General features: G+C 39.7%; 1 protein-coding gene and 1 long non-coding RNA gene across 3 annotated transcripts in view; one reads left to right on the top strand and one right to left on the bottom strand.

The window, feature by feature from the left end:
* The window catches only part of ADGRL3 (adhesion G protein-coupled receptor L3), a 479,733-nt gene that overhangs the window by 217,651 nt on the left and 247,848 nt on the right, over positions 1 to 14,234 (bottom strand). The gene's annotated exons all lie outside the window — the stretch shown is intronic.
* LOC128786690 (uncharacterized) lies at positions 1,933 to 7,072 on the top strand. The gene is made up of 3 exons (XR_008430437.1): positions 1,933 to 2,037; positions 3,504 to 3,572; positions 6,873 to 7,072. It is a non-coding gene; the product is annotated as an uncharacterized LOC128786690 (long non-coding RNA).

Here is a 14,234-nt window from a genome sequence, read left to right as displayed (position 1 = left end):
TGTTCCTAAGACTATCCCTCCGCATTACTTCACAGCATAATTACAAAGGCACAAAGCTGGAGTATCCCTCGCCACCCACTCCAAATCCTCTCTCACACTGCCTGCTTCTTCCCATATTTCACTCCATTTCAGGCAAATCCTAATTACTGCAACACAAAGGGAATTGGACAACTTTGTTCAGACTCAGCCTAAACAGACTGAGCATTTCTATTCATCAAGGCCTCTGCTTGACTTTTTAATTTTTTCTTTTTTGATGTTAAACAAGGAACTAGGAAGTTTGTAACTATTTCACCAATTAAAAAAAAAAAAATTACAGTGCACAAGATACTAAGAAACTCCATTCTCTCCCTTTTACAGATATTGGTGCTTTTCCTTCTGGCATAAGTGTTTCTCCTCCGATATATATTTAGGTCCCTACTGAGTGATCCAAAATCCACCTGGCTGTGGGTGGAAAAAAACATGAACAAAAACTGAACAAGGAAAAGGTTCCTAATTTCATACCATAATTCAGATGGCTGCAAGGAACATTTGACTTGTCAACTCATCTGTTTAATCAAAGAACTTTAATCAAACTGCAGTTCCAGAAACCACAGGTTAATGTGGACAAACAATAAGAATAATTAAAACACTCAATCTGTAGCTTGTGTGTCATCAGCTCCTATGTACACTGGAGGTTTGAGATACTTTTATCTTGCATATTTAGTGAGCTGGATCCTTAGCAAGACTCAGTAAATAAAGTTCCCATGGAACTATTGCTGATCCCTGATGAATGCAGAGCTATTACCTCCAAAGGCTGAACTGTTCCAGTCTCCATGTTTCTTCAGACACACATGCATCCACAGGAACAACCACTGTATTGTTTCTTATCAATGCAGTTAAATACAAAGAGTTGTCACAGCCAAATATCTTTGAGGCACTGTTTTCCCTTGGAAAATGATGAACTGTCGAATCAAAACGCTGTGTGGGAATATGTTGATTCACTTAGCCATTCAGGAAAAAAACTTTCCAGTTTAAAATGTGTTTTATGTGCTCTTATTAAAATTAATTACATAGCTTTGAAAAGCAAAATATTCTGATTCAACAAACATTTCAGCAGAAAGTCAGTCTTCTGGACAATTTAGAAATATTTGGTCTTGTGTTGATTCAGAATTGTTTTACACTGTCATTGCAATGGCAGAAATTCCTGTAGCAGTTGAGAGTGTTCTCAGCGAAAGCCAAGTAATCTAGCCCTCTTTCACCATCTTCCAGGCTATCTCAAATTGATGTGAGATCACTATATGGTTCCTCAGAATATGCGTCTGTATATTTTTGAGAGCTACTACACATCCACTGATCCTCACCAACTCATTGGCCAGCCAGAGCCCTTCCTTGGTCCTCAATTCTGGACACTTAAAGAATTTCAGAAGACAGGCTGAGTAGATTCATGGGCATTAAAATGCAAAAACAAACACACACGAGACACTGAACTGCAGCCTAGGAGGAAGAAAGCCAGAGACAATCAGGCAGGCTGCTTTTGCAGGCTTATGAGAAAAGAAAAAGATTTCAGGTTTGTCCAACTGCATTGCAATGCCTTCTAAGATCAGCAGTTTACACACTGTTTCTGAGGCATACCCTGCTCCTGCTGGCTGCTTTTTGGCTGCTTTTTGAGGGAAACTCCATTATTAGGACACAGCACTTGAATTCCACAGGGCTGAGGGGAATTAAATATTTGTCTGACAGCAGAGGGGGAAGGAAAAAAAAAAGTGAGCCAAAGGAGCTCCTTCCTACTCAGCAAAGAATTTGAACTCCTACATGCTTACCAGGATGAGGGAGGATAGAGAGGTTCAAGTTTCACGGCATTGTTTATGATGTAAGAGAGGCCCCTTGTGAAGGAACCTGCAGGAAGATCTATGAGGAAGGGTAAAACAGAATTGCTCAACATGAAATCCTAGATGATGTTACTGCAAACAAAATGAAAAGTCTAAGTGTTGTTACCCAAGAAGCATTTCCCAAGATGTCAAACAAGGTTTGGAAAATGGAGAAGTGGCCACTGGAAAGGTGAGAAAATTATCAAGGCCATCTTTCCTAAAGTGTTAAAAGCAAAAATTGTACTGGCAGAAGATTAAAGTCTACATCTCCCAGTAACTCAGGAGATCCAGAGGGACTGAAAAATCAAATAAATGAGATGTCCCCTTTGGGATGTTGGAGGGCTGCAGCAGGCACAAGAAGACAAGGAAATCTTTATTAATTTGCCCAAGACTGCACTCATAATCAGTAGGACAGACATTTTAGGTTATGCCTCCAAACATCAAAATTATGAATTGGTGGTGAAACCAATGTGTAAGTATAGACAGACTGCAAACTTTTTAAGAATAAGGGTTACAACTGTTTGGTTACAAAGGTAGTAATTTTACATTTTTCTCTGAAGTTTATCCTTCAGTCATTCTTGTGAATTGGAAATGTGCTGCCAGGACCAATTTATTATCTAACACATTGCAACAGCTACTGCTGTTCATTAGGAGATGCTACAGCAGTGTTTACTCAAACATTCAATAAGAGCAATTTCACTTCCCACCTTAGATGGTTTGTTCAGGTACACACTGATATTGATGCTAGCAGGCATCAAGTTAAAAATCACACATGAGAAACATAAGCTTCCACCTGTTTTACCCTTGTATTTTATCACTGAAGATCGGATAAATCAAAGCAGTGATTTTTTTTTCCTTTCTTCTGCTTTTAAGCATATTCTACTGTATGTTGTTTTTACTCAGGTCAGGAGATGGCTATATAATACATCAGACATTTGCTTTTACAGACTTGGGAAGGAATTTAATCAATACATGAATGAGGCTTAAAGAAACAGAAGGCTTCCTAATGCAAATGCAGCTGTGACTGATAAGAAGGACAATGGACAGAAATCCTTGACTTGATTAACTTAGTGACCTAGAAAGAGGGATGTGTCTCATTCCAGCAGGGCAGAACAGAGAAACACTCATTAACTGTTCCTTCTGGCTGAAAGGATCCGCAGCACTCACTTCCGCACCCAAAGGAGCCATTCACAAGAAACTTGGACACACTAGGGAAGCCTTTCTTTTAGTTTCTGGCTGTACAAAGTCAAACAGAGGTACAGACTTCACATAAATAAATGTCTTTCTCTCTCCCCCTCACCCTCTCTCGCTCCCTGCTTTGGCTTTTCAGATGGTTCAGCTGGTCCTTAACCACATACAATAAGAAAGATTATTTCAAAAGGACTTGAATCACTTTGATGTGTTGTTTTAATGGGATGACTTTTCAGAAGATATGCAAAAACTCTTAACTATTTCATATCTGTACATGCACTGTGTACATCTCCCTGGTAATTGTATGGGAAAGAGCAGAACTCAGCAAGGCTAATCTTAGTAAGACCTTTAATAATACCCCAGATATATCTTACACCTTTCAAAACCCTGTGAACAGCAGCTAATTAAATCTCTCAACACTGTTCTGGTACAGATGGGTTAAGAGTAGTTATCTCTGTTTTGCAGGTGGAAGGAGAGAAACGACATGCTGTAGAATTTAGAAGCTACAGTCATTTCCTCCTCCAGATCATGGCTGTAAGTGCACACCCCAAAACCCCACAGAGCAGCCCAGTTTGCGTGAGAATAAGGGGTCACAGACTACCGTGGGGGAGTTTAGGCATTGAGAGAGAGAGAGGACACAAACCCAAAAGCTGCCTCCTGACCCCAAGGACTCCCGCCACAGAGCAACAATGCTGAACAGCACTGACATTTTTACACAGTAAAGAAATGGAGCACAAAGGTCTCGTAAAGAATCAATTAGATATTGCAAGAGAATGCAAAATAAAGGTGTGGGACACATAGAGAATATCAAATGGAGAGGAGAAAGGCAGGAGCATGTTCTCCTAAGGCTGGCTCATGTCCCCACTGCAGCTATCATTGGCCTGATTGGCATGCAGGAGGATGGGAATCCAGAAGTGTAACAGAGCTGGAAAGGAAGCCAGGTCTTCCTTATCTTGCCACGGTGGTCCCATTCCTCCAAATAACAGAGGTTTGGAAAATTAATTAACATGCTGAAAGAAAGTCTGACCACAAGAGCAGATTTCTAATTAGCTACTGATAGTGCTGGCAGCCTGCTTTAGAGTCAAGGCTGACTCCACTGGCCGCACACAGGGTATGGCCCAAGACTGAGTAAAACGCAAACAAACCTGGACACCACTTACTCTAGTGATTCACGGATAAGAGGGCATAAAGAGCACATTAACACTGCCTGATGACATGGCGGACTTGCAGCATATCACCAAGGATCCAAATGGTGCTTCCTAATCAAAACATTTATGTCTTACTGCCTGTATCAGCTACACATCTTTCCTTCACTCATCTCCAAACAACAATTTAAAAATAGCACACAGAGTCATGAGAGCTCACCTAAGCTTGAGCCCTGCTTGGATAATATCACTAAGCAGAGCTCACACTTGGCTAAGGATTGAAGGCACATTTATTGGGGAAGGCAGTGGCAATGCCAGGACTCTTCAATGGATGAAGCTCTTCCACAATCCTGGACTGGCAGTATGAGAGTTAACTATTTCTGATGATCAAAAGCTCAACAGAGATCTTCAGGAGTGTCACTGCTGTGTCTGATCCCAGACAGCTAGCTCGGATTTCCACAGCAACTTGAACCTCGCCACTCCCACCAGCACTACCAACCTCTCCCCTCATAATGGAAGTCTTCTCTTTTGGGGAGTCCAAATTCAGGAGGCTCCCCTGAGGCTTAAATATGTTTTTCCAACCATATCAGAATCAGAGCAAGATTAGTAAGAACTGAGGGTACAGCAGCAATTTAATGGAGGAAACAATAGGAGTCAAGCAACAAGAACTGCCAGGCACTGAGCAGCAGAGAAGCTGAAGGCCACTTAAGCAGAGCTCAGTGCAGTTTGCACGGCAGGAACATCTCAGCTGCCAGGCACGGCCGTGCACTGAGGGCAGAACAAGGTGTGTGAGGGATCGGGGGCCAGCTCGGCACAGCGCAAAGCACACAAAGAAAGCCGTGAGTCCTTCCGGCAGGGACAAAGGAATGGGCCAAAAGGGGGATCCTGGCTGCAGGGGAAAGTGGGAGGTGCCAGCTGCTCCTGCCAGACTCTGAAGGCACACGGTGATTGATGGGGGACAGGCGAGATGCATAAATAAAGGAAAGGAACTGCGAGGAGAAGGAAGAACCAGCTAATTTAGCCACAAGCGACTAACACAGCCAAAATTGTGCTAGGGTCAGGAGCCAGACAAAAATTAGGAGCTTTGACTTGACAGGAAGATGCTTGGCAAAGAGAAAAGACAACCCAGTTTCTTCACAAAATGTCCATGGAAGTGGAGGCTGCTAGGAAGAACAAAAAGAGCATTTTTTTTTTAGGAAAAAAAATCCAATCCACCACAAGGTGTAAGGAGAAAGGAGGCAATGAAGGAAATCTGATCTTGAAAGGGAACAGGGAGTAGAGTGCCTGACATGAAGCTGGAAGGATAAGTTAGTGGCAAAAGAAAGAGCCAAGAGAGATTTATGAGTTTGGAACAAATAATTTAATTACAAATGGAACAAATAAAGCTTTCACCTAAAATCTACTTCTTAATGCATCTCCCAGATAGTTTGGTGTGTGCCCTGCTGATAAGGAGATAGTTTAAAACAACAGAAAAGCACAAATCTCTGAGTACCTAAAACCAGCAGTTTGTGGGTCTTATCCTGCTGTGAAGACTCATGTGATTACAGCCAGCCACATCCAAGCCACTGGCATTTAGGAGGCAGGAGAGGCAGATCAAACCCTGGGAGGAGCAAAGCTCTAATTCCAGGGAAGCAGCTGGCAAGGACAGATGGAGGCAAACACCCAAACAGAAATAGAACCTACAAGAAGTAGCCTCTACACAGTCACAATTAGGGGCACAGGCCAGGCCTGATTAGAGGGAGGGGAAAAAAAAAAAAAAAAAAAAAAAAAAAAACATAAACAAAAACAAAAAAAAAAAAAAAAAAAACAAACACCACACCACCCACCAAAAACCTAAAAATATAGCCTGAAACTAAGGGTGGGGAGGGGGAAGCATTAGTGCCAAGGAAAATTCAAATTATGTTTAATTCCAAGCAAATGACTGCAAAATTGCAGGAACCTCTCTAATCCCATTACTGACACCTTATTTTTCAGCCACTTTATCTATTTTTTTTAATTTCTTTTTTTAGTAGGAAGAGAAAAAATATTTTATTAATTGAATTAATAAAATCCCTTGTTGACTCCAGTCCATCCTGGGTGATAACAAATCCTTTCCAGATGGATTGTAATTTCCATTTATTCTTTTATTCCTTTGCTGACCAGCAACCCACAGAGCATGAGAACTCATTTCTATGCATCCCTGGCTTGGTGCTCTTGCACCAGGGGTGATTGTAACAGCCCTTTAAGTAGCTTTACTCCATTTTGAGTCCACATTCAAAATCAGCTTCCTTTAGTATTCACAAATAAACATGTCCCAGCCTCCAGTCCCATTTTTTAAAACCTCTCTTTCCAAAACTTATCCAAAGATGTGAAGAATCTGCTTACATTAAGTCTGATTCAAAAGCTGAAAGCTTAAATTTGGAGAGGCACTGTGTATTGTACTGTGTTGTATTTACCAACACAAATCATACTTTTGGGGATACTCAGTGTAGCCATGAACATATGTCTGCATGGCTAAACCACTGACTGTGGCTGCTTTGTCACAGATTTTAGAAAACTGTATTAATATCATGATCAAAACTTGCAGGAAGTGAGTGAGAAGTGCCATCCTTATAATAATAATTTAAAAAAAAAAAAAAGGACTGGACAATCAAGAGCAGAAAATTCCATTTTAGTGCAGATTATTAACTAACCTCTTTTTACATCACAGGATTCCCAACCTTCAACTGTGCCATTAACCAGGCTCCAAAATGATGACAGCAGCTCTCTTCCCTCTTTTCTCTCTCTCTTCCCCTTCCCCACACGAGGCAGCCACAATGAAGACCTCCATGGTCAAAGACTGAGTGAAGGCTCCTCCTAAGCCCAATGGATAAGAAAGGTGGAAAGAGCAATACAGACAGCACCTTTTCTCAGCTGTTTTAAACAATATATCCTTTTATCACCACTAATGCTGTCCTGCATCAACTTGAAAGAACAAACTCTTTCTCTGTTCAATGATAGTTAAGGGATTAAACCAGAATTCCCTCACTGTAAGCGACAGCCACACACAATATGAATTCCTCAACCTAAAGTAAACCCAAAGAAAACATTTATTTAAAAAGAAAGGATGGATGGGAGGTGGAGACACTGAAAATCTCTGTCAAAAAGGAATGTTAAAGCCAGTCAGCTGTTGAAAACAAAGTAATAACAGTTTATTAATTTACAGGAGAGAACATGCATTTAAACTTTAGCCTATTTTTCCAGGAGCTGCAAAGGGTCTTGGGATTCCTAATGGCATAGCCTAGAGAGATGACCCCACATTAGTGCAAGGGCTTGCTCAGGCTGCCCATTTTGGGCTCCCCAGCATCCACAAAGGGGAATATTCAGTAAAATGACAGTGAGGGGGGGTCTCAAAGCCTGATGCAAATAGCTAGGAGAGAGGCATGAAGACTGTTTTAATCTTTCATTTTGCATAAGCTGGCACTTTATCAGTACCTTGCGCATCTCAGGGGGCTCAGAATGGAAAGGAACGTCCTGAACCACAAGCCCACATTAAGGCATACTTCATTAGATCTGGGCTTCCACAAACAAAGAGAAAAAAAACTTCTGTTCAGACAAGTCAGAAAAAAAGCCATAACTTTCCACTTGGCATAACTACTCCAAAACAGCTCCAGTTCCATTAATTTGCCAATGTTTAACTACGTGTGCACATAAAAGCAAGTAACAGCAGCACTGAAAGCAACAATGAACTGCTATGTTAAATTACTTTTGACTCCTCTCTTTAGTGGTCACCCAACCCTGCAGCAAGCCAATTAAAATATGTTTATCTTAAGGTTAATAAAGAATAGCCTTGATAAAATAAATCAGGTTTATATTCCCTAATTATTTTTTGCCTTTCCTCAGATGGCTTACCTGTGCTTATTAAAATACCATTCCTGAGTACCTACAGGTAGACAACTAATGATTTTAACAGGAAAAATATTTCAACCACTATTGTTCAACCGTTGACCACATCTGTATCAAATCACATTCCTAATGATAAGAATTTAATTTTACTGAGCAATATGCTCAAGGATATGCTAACACTAAGTTCCTAATTTCAAGAATAACTTATCATATAGGCATATGTAAATAAATGCAGACATCTTTTTTCAAAAAAACACTTAAAAATACACACACCTAAAACCACATAGATAATACAGAAACACACAGGTGAAACTGCACAGTACAGGCATAAAGGATCCAGTAATTTACACAAATGTTTACACAAATGTTTGGGTTTAAGCTGTAGGCAATGAGGCAACTCCCTTCGACAGAGTATCCAGCTGATTTTCTGAGCAGGAAACAAATGAGCAGACAGTCATGGACATGAAGCTGGAAGCTTCCTACACTCTCATTGAAATGCTGCTTCAAAGATGTCTTGGACAGAGATACCTTAGTATTCAAGGCAAGGAAATTGTCAGTGCTACACAGACTGACGTTTGTCTTCTTTTTTATTCAACCACAAAAATAGCTTTCACTTTTGTTAAATTCACTTTGGTTAAAAAGTAAAAACAAAATTCAATACACCATCCACTTAAAAAAAATTAAAAAAAGAAACAACAGCTATACTAAGTTAAATTAGAATCAAACACAATACTAGGACATTTCTGATGCTAGGCATCTGAAGAGAGTGCACCCCAACCAAAACCTAGCATAGATTTCTTAACTGTGGAACAATCTAAAAAAACTTTGACACACCCCTCATACTGTATGTTCTTTGCAAAGTAGCTCTCAATTCCCTCTCCTCTTTTGGCTGTCAAAATGAAGAACTGGGAAGCATTTACCCAAAGATTGGCAGAATCCGTCGAAGATTAATGGTGTAATTGACAGGAAATCTAGTGTGTTTAGACAGCAGTGACTGACATCAGCCTCTACAACACAGCATGCCATAATTCTTATGCCATTACAAAATACGTCCAAAAAAAAAAAAAAAAGAGTCCAAGTTCTGGCAGCTTATAATGGCAGCTTGCTTGGATATGACCAAAAGTAGCTTCATCCAAAAGATACAGAACATGGATCTTCTCTGTGACATATTAAAAATGAGTGTGTGGCTAGTAATATGTAAAAGACACTGAAACAGAGACTTGTAAGCAGTGGAGCTATACTGGGACAGTGGCATCACTGTCACAAAAGGAAGTGGAGAATATCATGTTCTTCAGATAGAAAAAATACCAAGAATAACTACGTACAAAGCTTTCCAACTCCAATGAGTGCCAGATCATTAGTATTCTTGACTCAGACTGATAGTGAAGAAAAAAACCTGGAAGTTGTGAGCAGAGCAACAAGAAATAGAATGAGATCAAGCTCAAACCACAAGGTGAATTTCAATATGCAGTCCTCACCCAATGGGAGCTTAGTCAAGAAACACAAAATACAGCTGAAATATTTAATGAAGTATAGCTCTCCACAAAGGCATCTGCACACTGCTGTCTTGCAGAATATATTGACAATTGGAATCACTCAAAGTCTGGTTACCAACTTTCCTGACAAGCCCTCAATGTTCAGCAGCTCAAACTTACTAGATAAAGCAGTTTTCTAACAAATATGAATTAATATCATCATCAAATGGTTGGAAGGTCTCAAAATAAGGACTGTATTCACTAACACTAGTATGTGCAATATATCAAATGCAGTATCAAAAAATGCTTGCAATTTAACTGTCTAAAAAATTTTAGATTAATTTCCTTCAAGATTTATTCCTGTGATATATATACAGATCTAGCATGAATGTTCAACTTTTGCATGCAAAGCTATGTTGCATTTTTGCTGGTGTTTTATGGTTTTTTCAAGATGTCTCTAGGCAGACAAAAGGTTTACAACTCCAAGCTGTCCAGAAGGCATCTGAGAATATCTATTGGGAGATAGGTTTTCAAAGATCAGAGAAAAGAAACTTCCTACCCCACAACCTAAAAATATTAATGTTCAACTGAATTATCTCTCGCGGTTTTTGGCTGGCATACTTAAAAAGTGCAGTTGTAACCAAATTTCTCTCTCCCTCTGTCAGCTTGTCACCCAGAAATTCTGTAATGCCAATGCAAGTTTGTAGTAGCAATGATATAATAAACTTTAATTGTGTAAAGGATATATACAAATTCAGGCAAAGTCCTTTACTACATTTCTTGAGCAACTGTTTGATGTCACTCTTCAACAGGCTGAGAGAGGTGGGGCTGTTCATCCTGGAGATGGCTCCAGGGAAACCACCTAGCAATCTTCCAGTACCTAAAGGGGGCTGCTAGAGACTTGAAGAGGTACTTTTTACAATGGCATATAGGGATAGGAAAATGGAGAATTGCTTTAGGATGAAGATTATTAGATTTAGATTAGATATTAGGAAAAAATTCTTTTGTGTGAAAATGCTGAGGCACTGGCACAGTTTGCTCAGAAAAGCTGTGACTACCCCATGCCTGGATAAGTCTTATACATAAGAGCATACACCTAATAAGATTAGTACTATGATGATAAAGAAACTCAAATTAATTATCAGTGAAAATTAGAAATTCTTTTTTCCAATATCTGTCATACCTTAAAGGAGGATTTTACAAACAAAAACCAAAACAAACAAACAAAAAAACCCACCTCTGCATTGTAAAATGCAGTGTAAAAATTTTATTGTAAAAATCAAAATGGTCAAATACTAAACGCTTTCATCAGTTAGAGATTAAAGAGAATAAAATGGCCAGTTTGATAAAGGTGGAAACAAAATCACCAACTGGAAACTTTAGAAAGCTGCTCCAGAGTTCATCTCTCTGCAAAACTAGGATTTCATTAAAGCTGGTACAGACCAGCTGCCCTCACAGAAGCAAATGATGGCCCTGATCCTGCAAATAGCTTGTGAGTCCTTCCAGGACTAGAGTGGATAAATTGAAATAACTTACTTTTTCTCTGGCTTGTGACTGCAGGATCATCTATATTCTCTACAGAAGACAATCCATTGCAGGCAGGCAAACAAATTAGATACTCTTGGGCTTTGCAAGCTGAGGCTGTTATTTATCAGTAACAACTGCAGTAATTATGCTGCAAATGGCCAGCTGTTTAAATTACTCAGGTATTTGTGTTCCAGGCAGACTACTGGGAAATCTGGGCACATGGAGTTTTAAGGAAGAAAGTCCATAGTTCAATAATTGACTTTGATCTTATTAAATAGAGAGAAATCCTTGGGAAGGAAACAAACACATGCAGATTGAGGGGGAACCAAGCCCATGAACTGTTTACAACGAGTGGGCACATCCTATGTACTCCTCTGTGAAGCAACAACTTGACTAATTGATTTAACTGCTGATCTTCGTTCTGCCTCCCATCCCTGTTTGCTCCCCTCTGTGCCCAGCACATCTGCCTTAACTCAGAGCTGCTCCTTGATGTGTTCTGGCTTCCTGGCCTAAATTTAAGTTATACCATTTTGTTCCACATTTCCTTGTCACAATGCATTCAGGATTTACCGTCCTGCTACTGTTCCCAAAAAAGATGCTGTCAGATTTTGTGCAGAAGAAATCTGCACACAAGTTATTGAAAGCACATCTCAGATCTGCCCCAAGAGCAGCCTTTTGGGAAGAGATTCTAGGACAAACTTCTAGGAAGCGATTCAAAAGGATTTCAATGCATGCTTGTTGAGTAGCTACTTCAGAAACTTCAACAAAAGCCACTGGATACAGAAATTAGGTTAGTAACTTATGCTACAGGACACATTAACTATCTTAGCAGTGCACACATTCCTCCAAAGAGTGAAGGCGGGGGATTCCCAGCGCACAACAGGTGATAATGGAAACGTGCTGCATTTTCCCTTGGGTTTAAGGGCTGGTGGATTTTTTAGGATCAGTGTAGCTTGATGATTATACTTGGTATGTTACCATCAAAATACCATGGAGATTTCAAAGGCTTCCTGTGCTAGTCCATTTGACAGTGTTGGCAGTCTGCAATGTTGCGGTCGTTTAATGAACTACATTACATTTACTACATAGCTCAGGGAAATAGGAAAACAAACTGACTTACAAAAAGAGAGACACAGAGAGGTTTTTTTCTCAAATGGCAACCTGATAGGATATCAGTTAAGGATGGAGCCTTAAATAAATAGTTAAGGATTCCAAATAAGATGTGATGACTTCCTTACTGCATTAACAATTTCCATTTTCTTAAGACAATGCTGTGATGTTCCCCAAGAAGTTCTTGGATATAGAAGTGCTAAGCCTTTGCTCTTACTATTATTAGTCAGTTTTCTTAGACAAAAGCTTCAGGGAAAACTATTTTCCACTGCTGGTACCCACACTTTACTCAAAGGGTTAGTGATCATGTATTTGTTGCCAACTCTCTGTCAATTTACTTTCCAACTAATTTAATACATCTTGACTCCTAGTGTTTTTTATTTTCTCCCCTGCTGATATCAGAATGTCAGAGATCAAAAGCTCATTCCCATCTTCCAGCTTGTGCTACATTCAAGTAAATTACCAGATATATTACAGAAAATTTACAGCATTCATCCAAACACCGTCATAAGCAACCCAACAAAGCTCTGAACACTGCAGAGTCGGGGGCACTGACAAGCCAGGGCTGGAAAGCCAAGCTAACTAACCATGAAAATGTGTCTCCTGTACCTAGCAGGCACTTACAGATGTGTGGGCTGGAAAGAAAAACCAAAATCCTATGGGTCAAGGGGGAGGAGGCCTGGGGGATGGAAGGCAGTGTTAAGGAAATAAAAGCGAAAAAAAGATACAGAGGTTTTCTTTTAGCTTGGTTTAATAAAGCTAGTAAAGAAATTTGTAAAGCTTTGGCAGGTCTACATGGTTTTTAACCTGTTCTTGCCCACATGTGTGAAGAAGGCCTTTCAGAATGCTCAAAAGAAAATAATGAGCAAATGTCTAATAAAGATTAGGTCAAGCATTTCTGGCTCACCTCTCTAACCCTTTCATCACAAGCTAATCCTCCTTTGGCACTGAAATAAAGAAATACAAACAGAAATCCTTTCTGCATTGGCTGCCTGCCTAAACTATAGTGTCTGTAAACTTTCATTGAAAACCCTGTTGGAGTGAAAATTAATTCACTGAAGACAATTCATTGCTCCAACAAGTGACTCTCTCATAAAAGACATACCTGACAGCTCAGCTTGATGACCTATGTCAGAGGAAAAGACACATGTATATATAATACATGGAAACACACACAGAAAATGGGGCACTGGGGTCCTGACTTGCAGTTTGCAAGAATACTTCAAAGTACGAGACCCATGATAAGGGTGATATTCTCCAGGGAAAACGTTACAGGACAGAATTTATTTCAATTCCATCTTAAGTGCTCTCTAGTGCACATCAAAACCACCCCTCTCTCCAGGATTCTAGCACAACTATGTCCATGGCTCTAGGTAATCAGCTCTGATACCTTGAAAACAGTGAGAGAAATTACCTGTGTGAAGGGATTAAAAGCCAGCACTGTGGGTAGGATCAGACTCTGGATCCCAGGATATTCTGAAGAGAGCATCATCGCCACTTAAACAACAGTTAGCAAGAAATACCTAAAAACTCTGACACAAAGAAAGAAACTTTAATGCAGAATGTAGATGCTGCCTGTTATGACCATCAGAAAACAAATCAGGGTGAAAGCACTAACTGAAAAAGTATCAATACCTTTTTATTTTAATTTAAAACATTACAGAAATGAACAGGTTGCTGGTTTAAGATTGCTGTCATATTAAGTCATCTGGAAGACTATTCAAGATATCTAGGCTTCCCTGCCCCCCATCTTGAATGCAATTGGTATCTCAAAACAATTTCAGAAATACTTTTGAATAAACCAAAACTAGCTAACAAGAAGGAAATGAAATGCTGGAAAGTCACCAAATGGACTGAAGCAAAAAAAATCCCAGCTGGCAAAACACCAAATGCAATTTCTTACCATTTCCCAATAATTTCCATGCCATACATCTTCAAGCTATTCAACTGTACTACCTATCAGATGAAATGTCTGGATGGGTGGGAAGTGAATAGTGTCAGAGGAGTTCTTCTTTAGGGGCTGAACTATTCAGTGCACTTAAAGGAGAAAAAAAAAAAAAAGGTAGGACAAAAAT

This window comes from Vidua chalybeata, chromosome 4, assembly GCF_026979565.1.
Source record: "Vidua chalybeata isolate OUT-0048 chromosome 4, bVidCha1 merged haplotype, whole genome shotgun sequence".
Classification (NCBI taxonomy): domain Eukaryota; kingdom Metazoa; phylum Chordata; class Aves; order Passeriformes; family Viduidae; genus Vidua; species Vidua chalybeata.
This window is presented reverse-complemented; position numbering and strand designations above follow the sequence as displayed.